This window comes from Labrus bergylta, chromosome 10 (genome assembly GCF_963930695.1).
Source record: "Labrus bergylta chromosome 10, fLabBer1.1, whole genome shotgun sequence".
NCBI classification, from domain to species: Eukaryota; Metazoa; Chordata; class Actinopteri; order Labriformes; family Labridae; genus Labrus; species Labrus bergylta.
This window is the reverse complement of record NC_089204.1, coordinates 18,443,163-18,465,091: the sequence shown is the minus strand read 5'-3', so window position 1 is coordinate 18,465,091 and position 21,929 is coordinate 18,443,163. Positions and strand designations below refer to the sequence as shown.

At 38.4% G+C, this 21,929-nt stretch overlaps 1 protein-coding gene and 1 non-coding gene across 2 annotated transcripts in view; both read right to left on the bottom strand.

The window, feature by feature from the left end:
* LOC109990822 (equilibrative nucleoside transporter 1) overlaps positions 1 to 11,658 on the bottom strand; it is a 34,233-nt gene extending 22,575 nt beyond the window's left edge. Inside the window, exon 1 of the mRNA XM_020643058.3 lies at positions 11,513 to 11,658. The gene's annotated coding sequence lies outside the window, so the exon portion shown is untranslated. The remainder of the gene's footprint in view (positions 1 to 11,512) is intronic.
* Positions 11,659 to 15,846: 4,188 nt separating this feature from the next.
* LOC109990829 (uncharacterized) lies at positions 15,847 to 18,904 on the bottom strand. Its single transcript, XR_010667084.1, has 2 exons — positions 18,520 to 18,904; positions 15,847 to 17,795 (listed from the first exon to the last, which is right to left on the bottom strand). It is a non-coding gene; the product is annotated as an uncharacterized protein (transcript).
* Between the last annotated feature and the right edge of the window lie 3,025 nt (positions 18,905 to 21,929).

Sequence of the window (21,929 nt, the reverse complement as noted above, 5' to 3'; positions counted from 1 at the left end):
CTACCGTGAAGACACAAAACAGCATTTCATTTCCTGATGTGACAACACAAATATCTCTATTTCTGGAATCTGAATATGTCTTCACTCCGTGAGCCTCAGGCCCGTTTCTGGTGCAGGCAAAGGGAAAAGTTAGTCAGCATGCTTTTCAGTGCAGCTGACCGGGATTTTCCATGGAGAGAGGAAAGGAAGAAGAGACAAAGAGATGTGCTTTACAAGACTCTTCTTGTAAAGAATTCTTGTGGATCTAAGAAATCGGAGCTGAAGCTTTAGAGATGACTGCATAACATAGCAGTGTTTCCCCTAGGTTTACAGCGTTGGGGGTGGGGACAAGCCGACATGCCGGCACGGCGACACGACGACACAAACACTTGAAGGAATCTTGGTGTTCATGCGTTACTTTTAAAGACAGATTTCCGTTTCTATCGGAAAGGTATCCTTAAATGACTTCTTTCCCTGATTTCCGACTCTATCCACTATCCTATCCCTACAATAAAGGCACAAAATTGAATTGCACAATATTGAATTGTCAATACAGAAAAAGTGTCAAACAGATGAAGACATTCAGGTGATCAATTAGAACCACTCAGACTTCTTTTCTGTCTGTTTTTCCACTAAAACAACAGTCCTTCCACACATCTGTCTAGTGCTTAAGTAGTTCTCAGTAAATGTTTCTATCTGATCCAGGTATACATCCATCTTCTTATCTGTCCATCGTATTCAGATAAACATACTTTATATTGACATGTGCTTGCAAAGGAGTAGGGCTGGGCGATTAATCGACTTTCAATTTCACTTACAATTTTGCCTCTCACGGTCATGAAAACAAGACAATGGAGATCAAAAAATTACTTCGCAGCATGTCATCCCATAGGCGTGTGATAAAACTTCAAAAATGTTTGTTCACCTGTGTTGTACACCATTGACCTGTAACTGGTGGAGTTGTTTCAGTCTGCGAAAGTTAGACATCATAGCAATTGACCCTCACAAGAACCTCGTACTTTCCCACAGTAGCTTGTAACACATTGTCATAACCTGTACATTCAGTGGTCCCCTTTTGATGAATGATTGTAGACATTTCTATTGTCAGATCTTATCAAAATCTTATGTCATAAACTTGTCCACTTCCTCTTGACCCCTCTGGGGCCATTTTTAGAACACAAGTAACAGCAAATAAACACCATACATGTCTAAATCAAGCTATCCTGTGAAGTCTATGGCAAAATATAGGCTATGACACGAATAGGCTGGAAGTGGCTTTCTGACCACATACTGAGATTTAAGAGGAGAGCGGAATTCCAGTGGCCTCTTTCAACTCCTAAATGGCTCAGGAGTGGGAAGTAAATCCCATCTGGGATTAGGAATTTCGAGTTCTGGCTTGATTTTGTAGGATTAAGGTTTTGGCCAGGAGTGACCAAGACAGGCAAACAAAGAAAAAGCTGCCCCAGGAGGTGTGTTCCCTTCTGGTCTTTACCTTAAGAGCCCATCCAAATTCCCAGCAGAATCAAGTGGTCTACAAAGGTCATACACTACTTTGAAATGCATGGATCATGTATAAATCTGCTGCTGCACATACAATGAATTCCTCACAATCCTGTGGCGCATTTAAGGACACGAGATAACTGTGAAACTTTCCATTATGGGATTCACCTCTTTAGTTAAAGTCAACTACTGCAAACTTTGCATCAGTTCCAAAATACTGCACTTATGATGGGTTGTAGTTCACATTCCTTACTTCAGCCATGATAAACACCAGAACACCTTTAAATCATTAGACTTTTATTGATTGAGATTTCCCCGTTCAACCCTTCTAGCTTTACAGTCTTCATTTACCAATAATATGGTAGGTATGTGCTAAATGTTTACCAAGGCTTAAATTTTATCTTTAACGTGAAGCCAAAAACGTTTGTAGATTAAGCAGCCTATAATTTGTAGCTGAAATGTTTCTCCACCATGACTATCAGATACATTCCTCATCTGGTTTTATGTTCTTGGTTGCTCAATATTTACTCAAGACCATTGGAGCAAAGGATGGATGAAGGCAGGTTCTGCAGGTTTCATTTGCCAGCGTATTTTTTGACTGCACTGTGAGCTCTACATGTCAAATACAGCCCAAGTGTTTGAGTGCACATGAATCTGTGAGTGTTTGAATGCAATCCAATACATATTTTCTTGCACATGTCAACACCTGTTAAAACAATTCAGGAAATACTACTTGTTCCGTATATACTCAGCGCCTGACAATGCATAGATTTGCTTTTTATTGATTTTCTGTCTTTGTCACTGAATAGAAAATGTCTTTATCAGCCCTTATCCTGGCCCATCCTTCTCTTATCACAGTCAGCCAGCCTTCCTGTTCTCCTGTCCTAAAAAGGAAAATAATCAAACAGAGTTAACTGAGTGCAATTTCTTTTTTTTTTTTTGTTTAACATTTTGGAGAGCTTCCAAAACAATGATTTCTATGGCGTGGTTATGTCCATTTCACATCCTGTTTGGCCATTTAAAATCCATTACTCAATTGTTCTCTGAGTATTGCTGCGTGAGACGGCTTATTTTCCAAACCCGGTCCTCCTTGCTTGCTCGACTCTTTGGACCCTGGATGCCATCTGCAGAAGACATCAGATCCCCTAAAACATGCTCCGAGCTGTTTATTATTATTATTATTATTACTAAAGAAAACTTCAATGAACAAGACCAAGAACTTGGTGTTTACAAATGTCCTGTTAAGGGTCCATTCGCCCATAAAATTTTACCTTGATTCATAGCTGCTGATTTTTTAAATACATTTTTCTTGAAGCACAACAAACATTACTATGGCGACAGCAGCAAATGTGAAGCATTAAGTTAGATGGATGTGATCAATTCAGGACCAACTTCTTGATTTGTGGCAACAACACGAGTGTTTTTACAACGAGTCCTGTAAAACAAACCACATCCAACTAACTAGGAAAGGAGTTGGACCAAAATGTTTTGGATGTACCAGCTAACAGCTCGCCACATTTAGCTTGACCATCATGTTTGTTTACTCTTAAAGAGCCCATATTATGTCCTTTTTGGGGTTCGTATATTTAATCTATGTACCTACTTTTGTACGTTGACAATAGATAAAGTTTGAAAAAAGTGTCTGTTTTCATGTACTGCTCCTCCTTGCTCCCTCTACGCTCTGAGTCCGTCAGCTGCACTCTGTTGAGCCCACACTGTTAGACCCCACGTGGGCCAAGTCTGCTCTGATTGGTCTGCCGATCCGCTCTGTCGTTATTGGTGAGTAAATCAGCACGCGTCTCGAAAATTTCAACATGAGCTGCTGGGCTTGCCACAACGAGCCAATGGGCTGAGATCAGTGATCTCACACTGACAATGACGTCGGACTGACAAATATTTATCGAGGGGGGCTAGAACCGAGCGTTACATGCGGCTAATGCTACAGCTAACAGGAGGAGGTAGGAGAAGCCGCGTTTCCACGAACTTTAAATTTTTGCACATAGATGTGCCTAAACATGCACAGGACACTTGGAAAACACACTAAAGAGCTTATAAAACCAGAAAAAGCATAAAATGGGACCTTCAAGTCACGTTTGACCGTGCAAGATTACACGATTAAACTCTGGTTGTTGGTGAATGAATCGGTCTGTCATGAATGTCGTCATGTGTGGGGCCTCCCACATTTTCTAAATCGTTTTCAGATTTTAAAAATATTGTAGTGTGTGCCAGGCCTTAAACTTTTCAGCGACAGACTCTGCATTGGTCTTGTTAGGTTACTTTATCCTCCTTTTCCTTTTCAGACACCCAATCATTTACACCAATGTTAGAACTGACATCCAAATATCATCACTTTTGCAATTTTATTTTATTTTAAAACAATTTTATTGTTTTAGTTTTTGAAAACACATCAGTTGAATTAATTGTTATCAAGGTGTCTCTCCTTTTATTTACCATGGCTTTTGGGCTGTTCATGACATGCGGGCTGGTCTGAGCTCTGGTTTGACTACATTAGTTTAGATCCTTTTTGTAATCCGAGTGTGCCTTGCTGGAGTTATTGGTAGGACGTCCTTGTGAAGGATAAGGGTCCAAGGGAAGGTAAGTGATACATTGATTGACATTTTGGAGCTTATGCTTTGTGTCCCCTGTTAAATTTAGCTATGTTTCTCCTTTGAGATTCATTGATGTTGTTGTTTTTTGTAGTGTTGCAGTGAAAGGGGTTGGAGCATGGCTGTGGTTTTAGGGTGCTGCTGACTATTTGACTTTCTGGATAAGTTTTTTTCTTTTGTCAGGAAATACTACTTCCACATGTAAACAAGATCAACAAATAATTTAGAGACTCTGCTTTATCCAGGGGAAACATCAAAATTGACACAAACTGAAGGTTCCTCAGAGCTTTGAAAAGAAAAAAATGGTCACCACATTAAAGAGCATCTCTGAGTTAGGATACATTGCTTCATATATTCTAATTTAGGACTGTCAGAAAAAGAGAAGAAAAAGAAGCCTATCATTATCATCTTATAAAAGCAAATATGAGTGGGATCCTTACTTAACTTGTACAAAATACACAAAGTACTTTAGGTAAGTGCCAATGTTAATTTAAAGACTTTCAGGGCCATGCACTGATTAATTTATACTGCTCCTTGTAATTAAAATAAAATCTAAGCAATCTCAGATGTGGAACCGAGAGGTTGGTACACAATCACACAAGAGGTCTAAGCAGCAGACACAAGTGAAAACACCCTGTGTGTTTGTGTTCCTGTGTGTGCAGGGCTTTTACTTTGGTCATTTGAGCTTTATGTGGACCCCATGGAATTGTCACACAAATTACTGAATGTTTAATTTCATATACCAACGGTTAACTTAAAGGCTTTATATGCAATTTTTTGATCCAGCCAATGTCACCCTTGAGCACCAGCATGAAACCAAAACAACTTGCGCTGCATTGTTGTGTTAGCATGCTAATGTTAGCGATCTTTATTATGCTCGTATCTTCACACTTCATGTAAATTTCCTCGAATGAAATACTACTGAATGTCAGATTTCCTTGAGTAAACAGAGGTTAGGGTTGAGATTTTGACCACTGTTGGTGCTGTAGAGTAACATATTGTGCTAACCTCATTTTCAACCACAAAAATCCCCAATCTACAAGTGTTAACACACAAAATATGCTTCTTATGAATTTGGAAAAAATACAACATGTATTGCTTTTTTAAAGTAAAACTCAAAGAAACCATTAAAACCCCAGTTTAGTCAAGCAACTGGGGATTTCAATAATTTGTAAATCACTTAAAGGCTTTATGTGAGGCCATTCACATCTATTAATCACTTGCAGGGTGTTAACAAACTGTAGCATTACTTTGAATGACATTGACCTTCATCGTCTTTCTTGGTTCCCAATAAATGTGGACTAGTGATGTGTAGTTCGTGAACGATTCGTTCAAAACGAATGAATCATCTGGGTGAACGAACTGAACTGAATCACTTACTGAAAAGAGTCGTTCATTTCTCAACTTCAGTTGCGCTCTCCTCTCTCCCGTCTTGTGTCTCTCTCTCTAGACCGTAAGAGTCGTATAAAGCCCGCCCTCCCTCTCCCTTTCATGTCAGTGATACGTACTGACTGAACCAACAGGACGGAGTCGGTCGGGAGCTCTGTGTCACTAAAGCCCGCCCCTACTTCACAGCTTTTCCCATCACTAATGTGGACTTGTTTCTATATGTACATGATTTTGTGTGATATTGTCAGGGAAAAGCAAAGGATGTACTATAGATGGATGCTTCCAAGTGGCAGCCTTTTTAAAGCTCCCCGTCAACACAGCAAGTTTGCACCAATAGCTAATGTCAACACACCTTCACCTCCACAACAATGAGTCCAAACACAGCACAATGAGTTTTATTTTGTCAAGGAGCTCTGCCCAAATGTAATAAAGGTGAATGACATCTGGGGAACTAGGGTCAATGCAGGCAGGATGTTAAACTCATTGAGGGAAGTTTGATTGCTTTAGTGAGCTAACTAAAGTCGCTAACACAGTCAAACTGCAAGGCAGTTGACATACCTGACATGGCAAATTGCTTTATGTAAATTCCACTTACTGTAACCAAATGTATGCAGCACAGTTAAGTTACAGCTAACTGGCTTACCTACTCGTTTGAAGTTCTGAACATGTCTGACTGTCTTCTGCTGAACTTTTTTCACTGATTTTCATCCAACTAGAAAGTTATAAAGAGATTCTTGTTGTATTGGAGGGGAAGCAGCTCTCTATGGGATTTGCTGGAGATGCCACTGATGGGTGAAGCGAGCATGCAGGAGCACTCATTAAACTGAGACAGCGGGGGATCATGCACTGCCGCTAGGTGAACGTTTTCTTCACTCAACTTGTAGAGAGAAGTTTCATAGATAAATGGATAACAGAATGAACATCTTTCAGTTTAATCAAAAGACTCCAGTATAAAGAAACGGGTACTTGTGAATTCAAAACAATATACTTAAAGTAGAGGGAAACTAAGGCTGACGACAAGTTGTGGTCATTTTGTTCATTTTGAAAAAAAAACTAGCTGTCTCGCCATGTTGAGCAATGTTGTCAGAATCAACAAAACCACAGACCTCAAGAAGGTGTGCAAATGTTTACTAATGTATCTAAATTTAGTCTAAAGATGATTTTTTTTCTTGGAATACAGTGAAAGTCTGTAGGATCTGTAAAGGGTGCTACAATATTTATCTACTGGCTTCAATAAGCCTGACTTTAGCCAACTTCAATTTTCCTATCTGTTCATTACTTACTCTCCTTGCATTCCAGATGACTATGACGTCCTCTGTCTGCCTTTTACCTTCCTGATTGTATTTGCTGGCCTGCTTTCTCATTCCTGCTGGCTCTTTGACAAAGAGAGGCGATCTTTAATCCCTTTCTGCAATGTGTTTAAGTTCTTCTATCGTATTTGGTCCTGTAGTCTGTGGTTTTACCCACAGACTGAGTTGCAGAACTGAAGGGCAGATGTCTTTGCAGAAATAAAACAATACTTGTTAGCTGTCAACATTTCAACAACAACACAAACCTCTGTCAGCAACTGCAAAATTAATATTTCCCCTAACAATAATAATATATCATGTGGCACTGCAAGTAGTAAAGGTTAAGGTTGGTGGATACAAGAGCATATCTATATTAAAGTTTCCCTTTTTATAACTATGACCATGATCTTCCCTTGACCATAGAAAGTGTACTTTGTAGAAAAAAAAGTTTTTGACAAAAAGTTTTTGTCATTTGTGCTGAGCTGAAAATGTCGACAAGATTAAGAGACCTCTCAAGTGTAAAATCTATTCTATTTCTGTTACTATGGGCAGCACAAATGGCCAAAAATGACTTTGTTGTTATTGGACAATTTAAATGGCAAACATATGTTTGAGATTTTTCCAAGGCGTTTCCATGACCCAGCATGAGGAACTTATGTAATATCATTCCTTGATGTAAAAAAAAAGATCTTCTAACTTCTCAGTCTTCCAGCAGAAACATTGAGGCTACATTCTTTCTTTGTGAAATAAGCATTTTAATCTTACTATGCCTGATTAATACAGAAATGGGTTGATAAGCGCCTGACTGACCCCAATTTGCTTCCTCTAAACAAAACAAGCTCATATGTGTGTGTAGCCTATAAGATGTTTAGTTGAAGATATAAAAACAATCCTGAGCTTATTTATTCGTGGAGAGTTAATGAGACCACATTCCAGAGTGTTTAAACTAAAGTGACCTGGAGAAAGACCTATTTTCTGAACAAATATGCTCAAATATTTTACCTGTGGGATTTTTTATGACCACTTTCTGCCCTCTTAGTTCAAACTTTCTCCTTCCTTCCATCTCTTGGCCAAGGTCGATTTATATGAGAGACATGATTCTTCAAATAAATAAACATCTGGCAGACCATGCAGAAGCAACAAGTTTAAAAAACAAAAAAAATGCTGAAACAATAAGTCAATGAACATCTGACTGACAAGGAATAATTCTAGACCTGCACAAAATGCCGATAAGAACATGCTTACATCTCCATAATGACCATGCTAACATGTTAGCAGGTAAAATAGCAAAGCATTCACCATATTCAAATGGTGGCTATTTCCTTTGGCTAGACATAAAATGTTGTAATTAACATTTCACTGCTTCTAGATTGATGAGTGACTGAAAAGACAATGAAGAGTAAAAATCATCATAAGCTAGAGAAGGACAACAGCTAATGTTTGTGTATAACCATTTCTTAGGTAGACTTCATGTTTGATACATGATATGAAAGGAGAGGCATACATTTCGAGCTAATAGTAAGCTAGAAATAGCAATGCTAACATTGCTGTTGTGACTCAATCGAGCATACCCAATGAGTTATCAAATATCCAAAATATGGCGTGATGTTCCTCAAGAATTTCGTTGTTCACTAGAGGTGGAGATTCTTATCTGAGACTTTGAATAGATTCATAACTTCCAAAAAACTAATTTTCACACTTAAATATAATAGAAATCAAGTCTATCCTCTGAAAACAACTCTGTGAGTCATGACTGTCTACAATGGGTGTAACACCCGAGTCCCGCTGTCTGTGATGTTTTCAGAGTTTTCCCCGAGTCCTATCTTCAGTTTGTTTACATCGCCAGGACAGCCGGCTGACTCCTCCCCTCGCAAATAAAAGTTGTTTAATTGAGGGACTACAGAAAAGAAGAATAACATACTGTACTCACTGCTTAACTGCGTTTCTAGATCACGCTCATTTCGGGTAAATTTACATGCAGTGTGAAGCTATGAGCATAATAAAGATCGCTAGCATTAGCATGCTAACACAACAATGCAGCGCAAGTTGTTTTGGTTTCATGCTGGTGGTCATCTGCTGGATCAAAAAATCGCATATAAAGCCTTTAACTCAGTAGAATGCCAAATGGCGCAGCAAGACGTTCAGCCAGTCTCACAGATGACTGGAGTGGATCATGTATCCAGAATCGTTTTGAAATCAAAAAATAGATACTTATTTGTATTGTACTCATTGTATTTCTTTGGATGGAAGAGGTTAAATGATAACAATTTGTCACATTCCCTTTTTCGAACCAAAAAAAGATTAGAAAGAATTTCAGCTTCTTACGATGACAAAGAAAAAGGTGAACTGTAGAAAGTGTATGTAAAACCAGTTCAAAAATAGAGCTTCTTCAGGGTACACCAATTAAAGTGCAGGGACCAGAGGAGAGTTTCTTCATGCTTTATTTCTCAACAACTTGATTCCACTTGTGACAAGCATAGTAGTCAGATGATTTAACTTCAAATAATGCATCTATCCGAGTCACCATAGAGTTGTCAGCCTGTCATGCAGCTCAGCAGTGTGAAGCAAACAAAAGGGGTGAGCATGGCCTGCTGCAGGCCTCTTAATTGCTCAGGTGTGGCCTGACTGGTTAAGACTAGGCTTAAAGGGGAAGTGGGATCTGCAACATGAACTGTGTGAATATTGTGAATGCTACAATTTGAAATTCAGGTAATCATTTCCCTCACAGAGGTGCTAGACGGAAATGGCTAAAAAGAAGGGTCAAAACAATCATTGGGAGGCATCTACCTGGATCCAGTTACATCAGTAGAAAGCTCAGAAGGCTACTTGTTGTGATATTTTAGCCCGGACCAAAGTAGTGGACTGACACTACCATCCTTGACGGCTACAGTGTTAGCAAGGCTAAAATTGCAAAACATGTGCCTGTTTGAGCCTGTCAAATGTTGAGATATTCTTTGTTTTTGTTGTCTATCATCTTTGTTTGTATAGCTTTGAGCTCTTGCCCTCTTACTTTGCCCTCATAGTAAATCTCCCTAACTCATCATGACCTTGTGTGCCAGAGGGCATGTGGTTGTAAACACAGTGAAGCTATTGATGATCTTGGTCACCTAGTTTTGCCCATCTGCGTCATATTACACCACTACATACTTATGTGACGTTACCCTTGTGTGGATTTCTAACTTTAGATGTTGAGTCGTCCCAGGACACATAGTCCTAACCTGTTAACGGATCATGTGATTGAGAGAGCTGCATAAAGACACAGTACAACTGGGTAAATGTTAAAGCAGCACTGAATTATAAGACCAGCAGGAGAAACACTCTCTTGCTTCAAAGCACTTCGCAAGGAAACAACTGCAATCCATGGTTATTTTCAATATCCATTAATCTGTTCGTTTGTTTTCCAATCATGGATATTAGAGCATTAATCTGATATTACACATCCAGGCAAGTTTGGTATTAAAATAGAGCACCACTGTGTCTAGAACGGTAAAAGGAGCTTTGTCACATTTGAGAAAAAAAACCTTATTTTGTAATAATGATGTCATTAGTGTTAAAGCAGCTTTAGACTTACAAATTCAAGTTTATGAGGATGTTTTTCAGGCAGGGAAGTCCCAACAAACATATATGTTACCATTTGTACATTTTGGGAACAGTTGGCACATAGAAGAGAGTCAAAATGTAGATAACTCTGCCTCTGCTGGGCTGCTGTGTTATAAAATGTTGAACATTTGGGATTGATTTGTTTAAACAACAGTTATAGTCAAAAGTACATGTTAATAACGAGGTAATATTGAGTAGATCTGCTGCTACCTTTTTTAAATGATAACTTAAATCAAAATTAACCAGTGATGAAAGTTGTCATTGCTTTAACTTATGACCAACCATGTGATGATTGACTTTTAGAACTTGCATCAGTTTCTTAAGCCTGTACGGAGTATTTTGAACTTCCTCCTCTTACATATCAGACACAGCACATGAGAACTGACATCAGTAGAGCAACTTATCAATGTGAGAATAGCAGCTTTCTCAAAGCCTTAGGACAGCTAATAAGCACGTTGCCTCAGAAGTTATTCACACACTCCAACAACATTGTATCGCAGAGCAGGGAGAAAGGGACTTAACTCTGTGTGAAAACAAAGTATACCAAGTGTTTACATGACACAGTAGTGGTTTTAGGCTCTGTGGGGTTTATTCTTGGAGCTCTTTCATGCTGTCCCCTGCTGTGTGAGTGTGTTAGGAGGAACTATATTCTCACACTGTCTCCTGTTGTGAAACCTCAACTCGGACTGTTTACAAGTCTTGACCTCTGGCTTAAAGCAACTGAGACCAAAGAGATGTCCGATTTATACTTCCTCTGCAGCTATCTCAACATGCATGCTGTAGAGCTTAATATAGACTATTAAAGCATGCAGACTGCTGATATCACATATCATGGACAGCCAGTGCACACATCACCTGGCGCACGTTCTGTCACGTCCAAGCAGACGCACTGCGACTTTTTCACCATTTCACCTTGTCACCGTTTCTGCTGGAGCTGAACCAGCTTTCCTGAATCGAGTGCAAATGAAAACACTCGCATTTAGCCTTCCGAGTTGCCAAGCAGATAATAGCAACGTGCACCTCGCGTTGTCATCCCATGCACCCCCATCCGCCCCCTCCCAGGCTGGAGGTATTTTGGGGGAGGCTGTGTCAGCATGTCTGAGTACACCGTCCTCTACTCTCTGTGTCGCAAGAGAAACGCAGACTTACCCACACACAACCGGCCTGCGATGCCCTCACGTGTGAGCAGCACGTCGGTTCGTAGGCGACACCGTTCATGCATTCATTCGTATCTCGTTTCACACAGCAGCAGAACTCAACTCAACGCTGCAGCGCATTCATGCAGCTGGAACCGAGTGACAGGCTGCAGGGGGGGGGGGGGGAGGCAGGAGGGTGGGGGTCTGTGACAGGTCCAGATTCCGACAAATAGCAGTCAGTGCAGCATTTAATCTAGATTTTCTTTTTTTTTTAAACAAATAAATCAGTAGTTTATAATCCTTTGAATACAAGCGTCCGAATATAAAGTCTGGTTCTAGGTCGTGTACAAAGGTATTTATTCATAACTAATCACAGGCTCTGTAGAACCTCTTCTACCAGATAATCAGTTTTATTCTATCAGCTTTTTATTCATGTTTTTAGATCTATGTTTGTTACTTGCTGTATCCTATTAATGTTAGCACGCAGAGGATTTTATAGTTTAATGCAGTCATTTTGTGTTTCTTTTATTTTTTTCCTTTAGTTTAACCATTAGGAGACCATCGCATTTCATTAGTGTAGTTGTATTTTTGCGAGTCTTACACTGCAGACTATGTACTCTGTACATAGAGGAGCAATCCTAATAAGGACTGCAGGAGTTTAATTGAAAATATCAAAACCAACACCATGACATTTCTCTTACTTTCATTTCTCTACTTTCATCACGCTTGCCATTAAGCTGTTATTTTTCATTTCCTTATTTCCATTGTTTTGTTATTGAGAAGTTATATAATTTATGAGAAACTGAGCTGTCAAAGAGCAAAGAACAATAGCTTGCTTATAAGAACAATTGAAACAAAAATCAGTTTTATGGACACATTTAGGTGCATGGGTAGTATCTCCAATAAAATAGATGAGTCATCCTATAATAACAATGATATAAGATTAGATTAGATTAGAAAACTTTATTGATCCCCAGAGGGAGAGTTTTTCTGAGTGACGATCCGCCGCCAGCACCGAGGGGCCACGCGGCCTCGGGTGCGGGGTGCAGGTCTCATTTGTCACCTGGTCACTTTACACACACAACAAACAATATTGACAGTATATCACAGTAAACAAGTAAATAAGTAACAAACACCACTGAAACCATAGCATTATTTGTACCTCTAAACAGATTCAATCTCATTTTGGAGTCCAGTCCAATATGCTTACCTATGGCTATCCCTCTTTTAACCCAATTACTCAAGTTTCACATTTTACTCAAGGAACAACCTCATGACTCCTCACAGAGGTGCTCATGACATGAAAGAGGGTAACTTGAATGGAAGAACTGGCCAAACAAGAAGTTGAAAGTGGAATAAAGGAAGAAGAAAAGAGCAGAATAAGATCAGAAATAGTGATATTGTACATTAAAATGATGCAGTGAATAAATACATTAATGATGCACTTTACATGTTGAGGGCTCTTTTACGTCATATTCTCTAGTTGACAGATATACTGATGTAGCCTATCATTATATGATTATCTTGCAATATACAGTATCAGTCATCACAGAATCTCTGTATCATGATAGAATCGTTAGCATGGTCCACATAAACTGTACAAGCAGAAACTGCAGGAGCTACGAGAAATAAGGGTAACAAGATCCAATTCCCCTTGGTCATAATCCTTGGTAGCAGGGTGTATAGAGCATTCGTGGTATTGAGAAACACTGCTACATCTTCAGCAGGCGTCTCAGGTGTTTCACACCTATTGTAAATATACAGCATCACTGATATTATGTATACTTAATACACCCTGGCTGTCTTAAAAAAAGGGAAAAGATCATCTCTGAGGTGATAACAGGATACATTGTTTCAAATAAATGTATTCAAAGAGTGCAGATCACTTAAGATAAAAGAAATTGATTCTGAAGTCTTGGAGTACTAATGGGTGTTTGAAATTAATTATCTGAGGATAATCGATTGACTGTGGTAATAAAGGAAGAATTGAGCTGTGCAAAGCTTATTACTTTTGTAAAAGCATTGCAAGATAAAAATATCCAGCTTCTTAAGTTGTGACTGTTTGACAACCTGCCAGAAAAGGCATTAGACAACGAGAGAAAACTTTAAAATCCTTTAGTTAAAAAGATGTTTAAATATTGTACCAGAAAACAAGTGAGGCAGCATTTGATCCAGTCCATCAGATCTGTGATGGCCAAGTGTGAGGACACAACCCTTTTGGAAATCTTTCAAGCAACCACAGCACAGCCACTCCTCTTTCTCTGTTTCCAAAAGCTCCTCAGTGCACATCCAGCATTATGTATATACTCTGTGATCAGCAACATTCAGTAAACAATAAGGCAAATGTATCCTCATGGTCTGCCTCCAGAGAACAAAATCATCCTGGATTTACATCATGGGTCTAAGATATCGACTGCAGTAAGGTGATAAGATTGACTGCAAAGCAAGAAATTTGAGTATCTCTCCAAATAACTGTTATCACTGCTCATGTTCCTGCGCTTTTTCTACCACCATCTCCTTCAACATTAAACAGAGAAAAACAACAACTTTGCAGATCTCTAACTTGTTGGTGTCTTTGTGTGTGTACGTGTCAGCTTTTAAAGAGGATATCCACCAGATGTTTGTTGTCCTCCTCCACATCCAAAACCCACGTGGATGAGTCTCTCAGGCCTCCCCCGTTCAGCTCCTCTGTACCAGAAACTCCCTCCGGACCCACTCCAACCACACCTAGATGTAGATTTTGGCTTCTCTCTTCAAAATCTCACTCGGTGCTGTATGGAGACTTCACCGGGTGGAGTAACTCAATGACCTAGTTGTGCAACTGAGGGTCAGATGAATTCCTGATGAGTGTTAAGTGCCAGGGAAAATTCTTGGTATCAGCGTGTGGGTGCAAAATGTCCCTTTTCACATTCTGAAAAATCTATGTGACAACCTGACCTACATAATTAAAATCCTGCAGTTCCCCTGAGTATGTTTCTCATAACGTAACTGCACAGAAGATTAACCTCTTGCCCTCATTTTCTACAGAAAAGTAAGTAAGGAGGGGGGGGGGGAGTTCTCGATTAATTGTCTTGATCAAACACCACTGTACATGCAAAAGAACATACAGTACAATAGTCAAGCAGCTACTTTAGTCCATATATGATTCAAATCATCTGATTAGATTTAAGCGCTTGAATCTCAAATGGCTGCATTCCAAAGGATCCAGGGGTTATTGCTTAGTGTGTTTTTTTTTTGTTTTTTTTTTGGGGGGGGGGGGGGGGGGGGTATGTTACATAACCAGATTAGGGTAGTTGGTTTAAGGCTTGAGGGTCACTGTGGCCTGATTAGTACTTTAGCTTCAACATCTAAAACCTGAATTGCCCAAAGCAGCTTCCCAAACACAGAAATTCCAGCCTGAGCTTCTGTTCTGTGTGAGGGTTTCCAGGCCACCTGGGAGCGATCCAAGTGAAGCTTTATGGTCCTTTTCTGAGACCAAAAAGTCACGGATGAATGGCTTAAACCTGGGGACTATGTGAATGTAATTTTGCAGCTGCACTTTCAATGAAGGTGCATGAGAGATTATAACAAATGTATAGACGATATTCTGGACCTACTCCCATACAAAAGTTAAGATCCTGCAGTCAAAAACCTTGAAGACATAGATAGAATTAATCACTTTTTAAAAAAAATGGAAACTTGAACTGTCCTTGAAATGCTCAGATTGTGCAATATGTGGGAAAACTGGGAAATAACAAAGTCAAAACACAAAAGTCTGATGTTTTGTGTTGATCATTTAACCTAAACCCTTTAGCAAACGATGGCGCTGTCACTCACTTGTGGCGGCCGTGGCTCAGTTGGTAGAGTCGTCGCCTCTCAACCAGTTTGTCGAGGGTTTGATCCCCAGTTGAGCAACATGTCCGATGTGACCTTGGGAAAGACACCTAACCCTGCATTGCTCCTGCTGCTTCGGTGGCGGTGTATGAATGGGTTACGGTTGTACTTACTCTCTGATGTACGTCACTTTGGATGTAAACGTAAAATTGTAACTTACCAGATAAAATAAACTATCCTGCAGTACCATCTAGTGGTAAAGCATGTTCCTCCCACAAACTTGCTTCTAAATGTATTACAGCTGTAACAAGTCCTGTGGGGACTCATAGAGGACACTTCATGGACGATTTTAAAGTTTGGTCAAAGTAGAACTTAGAATTCTTGATATAACTGTACATGAATACTTTCTGATTGTATGTCCTGAGGCTACATGAGTATGTGTTATAAAGCATTTATTGATTCATGCTATTTAATATTGGAACTAGTCTCTTTTCATGTTGGCCCATTTCTCCTGCAAAATGTTAATGCAATAGCTGGCAGTTTTATATACTTTATTTTTTTTAATCAATTAATTTATTGAAAGTTCACATGTGAATCTTAAACCAACAACGTAGACAAACAGTAAAAAAAAAAAAACAACATGAACAGCTGTAACCAACTTCAAGCTTGATCCAAAAGCAACTGGACTGCTTCAAGATCATGTTTAATAATAGTTATCCATAGCGACAAATAATAGTTAGGGGCTACCAAGAATAGTTCATATGGTTTTATTTTTAAATGTTTTTCTTCTATATCATTTCAGAACACCAATGTGGAGGAACAATGACGGAAATAATAGATTTATTTGCTTTAAAATGTCAGTGAGGCCACGTTGTTGTGATTAATTTAAATTTTGCAAGAATGATCATGCATTGATACATCATAATATCTTATAAACTCAAGAATGTAGTAAGCCCCTGAAAAGGTAAAGTTCAGGATGAATGTATGTATTCACTGCTGACTTATTATGTTTCATCTCAGAGTGTCTTACACTAACATTTACCCGATCCCAGCTTCTCCTATGTCCAATTAACTTAGGTTCAGGTAACCCTCATTCATGTCTTAAGCGCCACCATGAGGAGTCATGAAGTAGTGAGTCAAATTGGAAAGGGACATTTGATTAAGCGTCTTATTTTTTGCTATTAGAATTTCAATATTTGAAACTAGCAATTTGATAATTGTATAGCACGGGTCAGAACGATGATATAGTGCCATATATTGATGGTTTGTCCCACTTGACGTCTCAATCTTTTTTTGACCATCAGCAAAAGAGTCATGACTCAATAATATCAAAAGCACATTCATGTTAGTTTTTACTGAGTCGTGATTTCCCACCAGAACACATCTCAATTTAAAGCCAAACATACAGTATACTTGTATTCACCAGACTACTAAAAGTGACATTTGGAACTACTTCCTTTTCCACAAAAAAAAAAAAGAACACATGCACTTTAAAAGTAGTCTTGGATTAAAATGTCAATACTTCGGAGCGTGAGTCACTAGGTGGTCTTTCAGGTGTACTCTCTGTAGGAAGCCTCTGCCGCAGATGTCACACTGGTGAGGCCTCTCTCCGGTGTGGCTCCTCATGTGCTTCCTCAGATGTCCGCTGTGGGTGAAACTTTTACCACAAAAAGAGCAGAAATAAGGCTTCTCGCCCGTGTGAAACCTCATGTGTATCTTTAAGTCTCCTTTCCTGCTGCACTCTTTCCCACAAACGTGACAGCGATGCAGTTTCACCCCGGCATGGCTGGCCATGTGGTCTGTCAGAGTGGTCCTGTCGTTGCAGCGTTTACCGCAAACATGACAACATTTTGTGCCCTTGTGTGATTTGAGGTGCACATTAAGGCTTTCAGTGGACTCAAAGCTCTGTCCGCATACAACGCAGGGGACACCTTTGTCCTTTGAATTCACAAGACAAGCATGATTTATCAAGTCATGATCGGAGGAAAAAGGTTTATCAGACAATTGAGTGTCATTTGCAACTGAATGAATATCAGATACATGTGTGGAGTCTCTTAAAGCGGTATAGGACCTCTGACTTTGGTCGGTCTGTGTTTGGTTGGACGTTGATCTTGCAGTAGTATCTTCTCCCTCCCAGCCATCTTGGACTCTTCCATTTCTGATCAGAGTTTGCGAGAGCAGAGTTGAGGGGAGAGGTAGCATAAAGTGTATAGTTTCCGTTGCTTGAGGCTCCTGGAACTGCTCGCTTTCCCTGTTTTGATTCTGAGGTTGTAAAGGTGGCTTTATGTCCCGCTGCTCATTTGTCTCCCAGGTAGATGAAGAAGCTCGGTATGACTGTGTTTCTTGTTGCTCACTGGCCCAGATTTCTTTATCTTCTTCTTTAATGTGTGGAGGCTCTGGGTCCTTCTGACACACGCTGAGGTTTGGCTCCTCATGTGGCTCGGGGACAGATTCCTCCTTACAGATTGACAACTGCGAGTGATCTGGGAATAAAAGAGTGAATGATTTTGAACTTCTGCATCCTACAAATATTTTTTTTTATGACGGTAATTAATTAGTCCTCTATGCATGTCGTTCGTGTAATCTTTTTTGGCTGTGATCCTTTTCTGCATATTATATACTTACATTATTCAGGGCTGTGATTTCGTTATTTACTATGCCCAGTCAACTAGACACATTCTAGAGGGGTCCATCATTGACCCCAAATATATACATATATATATATATATATATAAACATCTAAACAAAGTTACATTTGAGCAAAATGTATTTTGAGAAGTCTGTATTATCTTTAAATCAAAAATATATTTCAGGTGAATCTACAGTCTACATGTTGATCCCTTATAGATTGTGACTGCAAGTGAAATTTTCACTTTTAGACAGTCATGGTTGTTCTGAAAAAAACTGGTGCTATACATCCTTAATCAAAGTTTATTACTAACATGTGAGAGGTATGGAGCCCCTTGAGGCTCATCTGAAAAAAGAGAAGCAGTTTTTAAATCCATGCCCATGAATTTGCAGTCGATGAACACGGTTTATTGAACTGATTTGTAACCTGTTGGAACAAATTTACAGATGGCGTTTCATTGTTTCCTACATGAGCCTTCAGGAGAGCAGTATTTGACTGTTTGCTGCCAAATAGTAAAAATAGGAAGTATTAAGTAGGCACAATTTTCTATGAAAATATATTATTATATTATATTCTACCTTTGTTCTGGTTTGTCTCCAGTAGCAGACATCTGAGACGTTCAATCTCCTGCATTGAGCTAGTTGCTTCCTCTTCGTATTTTGCTATTGCTCCTTCAAAAACCTGAAATATTTCCTCGGCAGCAGCCGTCAGACGCTCGTTTACAAATGTCCTGAGAAGTGACCGAGGAGACATTTTAAGAAAACTGTTCAATTAGAGTGAATGCATGGATGAAGTGTTTTGTATTAGCTTAGAAGCTAAGGAAAGTGAGTAGTAAACAAAGCAGAGAACCAGAGCTAGTTTGCGCATGTCAGAGAACTGCTGCCCTCTACAGGACAAAACTAAAAAAGGTTCACTATTTATGAAGGTGATTGAAGTAGCAGAAGTAGCAAAGTATCAATTCAATTCAATTCAATTCAATTCAATTCAAAAAACTTTATTTGTCCCCGGGGGGCAATTCAAAGGCACACAGAGCAGTAAATTAACAACAGTGCAAGTAAACAAAAAATTTTAACCTAAATAGAAAGTGTCAATTTAAATACAACTTAAAGCTTAAACTTAACTTAAAAATACAAAATATAAAAGAGTAGATATAAGTGGAGAGTGATCGGACTAACAGATGTAAACAGATGTGAACAGAACTATGTGCAGTAAACGAGAAATAAATATATATATACAGAGCTATGTGCAAGTAGGCAAATACTAAATGATAAGTTATTAAGGTGCATGGTGAATAATGGAACACCATCATATTTCAGAATATGAGTGAATTATTTGACTCAAAAATAAAATGATGATTAATTTATCTAATTTTAATTTTAGTTTTCATCTTCAAAAATGCACATTCTTTGACTAAATTAAAATGAAGAAGAAAATGACATTTGCTTTTTCATTTTCAAAAAATGCCCCGCTAAATTTGCATCATAATTCAAAATGAAAAAGCAAATTTTAAAATGAAAATGCAGTAACAGAAACACGTTTTAATTTTCAGAATATAAGTGCTTTACTTGACCTTTATTTAAAACTAATATTCAGTAATCCAGTTTGCATTATACTTTTGCTCTCTATGTATGCATATTGTGTGACATAATTCAAATGAAAACGAAAAGGTACTTTTTGAGAAATCCACTGTGAAAATTAAAAAGCATTTCTGTTAATGCATTTGAATTTTCAAATTAGCTTTGTCATTTGAATTTTGATCACTAATCGCTTCCATAGCAAAGAAGTTTAGTGTATTTAATAAGAAATTAGAGGTATTTGCACTTCACTTAAGTTTTTATATTTAATGCAGATCTTTAATTCTAATCCAATCAGAGGTCAGAGAAAATTGTGTTCTTATCTTCAAATCCTGTAGTTTTCAATTTTCAAGTTTTATAATAAAACGAAGCAGTGTTTCATTCAAGCTGCAAACTCTGCAGCTTATGCCTTACAGCGACAACAAAAACATTCTTTTTTTCCCTTCAAACACACAAAGTAACACATAGTTAAGTAGTTAAATTAATACAAAATATTCAACAAACTTAATTCATACACGTTACAATAGCAAGGACTATTTTTCTGCATCATGATGACTATTTCTTTATACACTATTAAGACTATTAAGTCAGTTAACAACTGACTTCTTCCTAATTATATTTCATGAAAAGATGACACCTTTTCTCCTCAATAATAATTTTACAGCTCATTACCTTTGAATACAGAAAACACATGACCAACTTATAACCTATATAATTATGCATTTTTATATGTGTAAGCATTAATAAGAGTATTGAAACTGCAAACTCCAAATCGAATCCAACTAAATCAGAGAAACATTGACGTATCAAGCATCCAAGAGGGTGGGGAGGGAGAAGATCCTGCTTCAAGGTCGAGCCTGTATGTAATACATTTAACACATTTTAAGGGACCATTGGGCATAATTCATGTTTTTTTTTTTTTTTAACTAGCACTGGTGTTTTTCTGCTTTTGAGTATAGTATATGGAATGAGAGCATTTATTCCTTTATTTATTTAGATGTGTTAATCTATAAATTATTTCTACTGCAGCTCATTCTCAATTGCCTTGATGGCCATTTTACAAGGATATTCAGCAGTTTCTTTTACATTTCTGTAATAATCGGATAATAAAGCAGTGCCAATTTGACAAGTCGCTCTGATACTTAAACGAAACGGCACGTCTACCTGTATGATCACCACTAGAGGGAGCCAAATAATTTGAGATGGCACACATGTAACACATCAGTTGGAGCATCAGGAAGTGTATACGTCTGTATGTTTGATACACATTGCTGAAGAAAATCAGATCAGTGTTGTTTGGTTTGACTTACCTTTTTCTTTCTGTATCATTGTCTGCTTTCACTGTTTGTATGGTAGGTTAAGGCACAGGACACAATTGTTCAACAACGTTAATATGAATGTCAACTTTTTTAGAAATCTGTGTGGTCAATAGTTTCAGCTGTCTGTGTTTGAAACTGTCAACTTTAAATGCTTAAATGTATTTCCCTTATTTTCTTTATGCATCATCTCGTGCTATGGAGCAATGCAAGTCTTCTTCAATAGGCTAGTTTTCCATCTTTTATGATATTGAATGACCTTAAGTCGATTCATGCCTGTTGAGAAATGTCATTCTCCCTTTTCATTCATTTTCAGTAAGCTTGTGTGCCTCTTAATACTCTCTATAACTCAGTCTGTAATCCCATTAACTCCACTGAAAACAGCTAGAACTTGAATTACCTGTAAAAGTGACTATCTACTTTATATGTGTGAAAGGTCTGTACAGAGCTTGTACAAGCTCTTTGCAACTGCTGATGTAAAATCTTGTCAAGTTAATGAGTGTTTGAGAGCAAACATTTGATCCAAGCCTATCACCGTGTTTGTGCTACTTGTTGGAATAACAGTAAATTTGTTTTTACTCATCTTCTACTTATGCCAGTTGTTGGTGATGCCTTATTTTGGTGAATTCCTTAAACGCTGGTTGTAGATAAGAAGCATTTCTGAAACAGAGCTGAGTGGCTCTGAAACAAGTTCATCAGGTTACAATGAGGACATTTCCTGTCCGTCTGAGTGACCCTCTGACAAACAAAATCAGGATACTTTTGGTTAAGTCTCTTATTTGTTTGCCAAGAGACACTTTATTTTCCGCAGTGTCATAATAATATATATGATTTCAGCTAGAGATCCCTACACCAAGCACACATTCATTGATGTGAAGTCATCATTGTAGATTTTTTGGAAAGGTGCAACTGTGTTTGGAGCCTTAATCAGATGAATCAGCATTCATTTAGTTGCTGATTAACAGTACAACTACACTAATAAAGTTAGTAAATTGTATTAGTGAAAAAACACAAAAACGTGCAAAAAAAAGCCTCTATGAAAGTGTTTCCATATTCTAAATATCCAAAAAGATAAATTATTTAAACAGGCTAACTAAC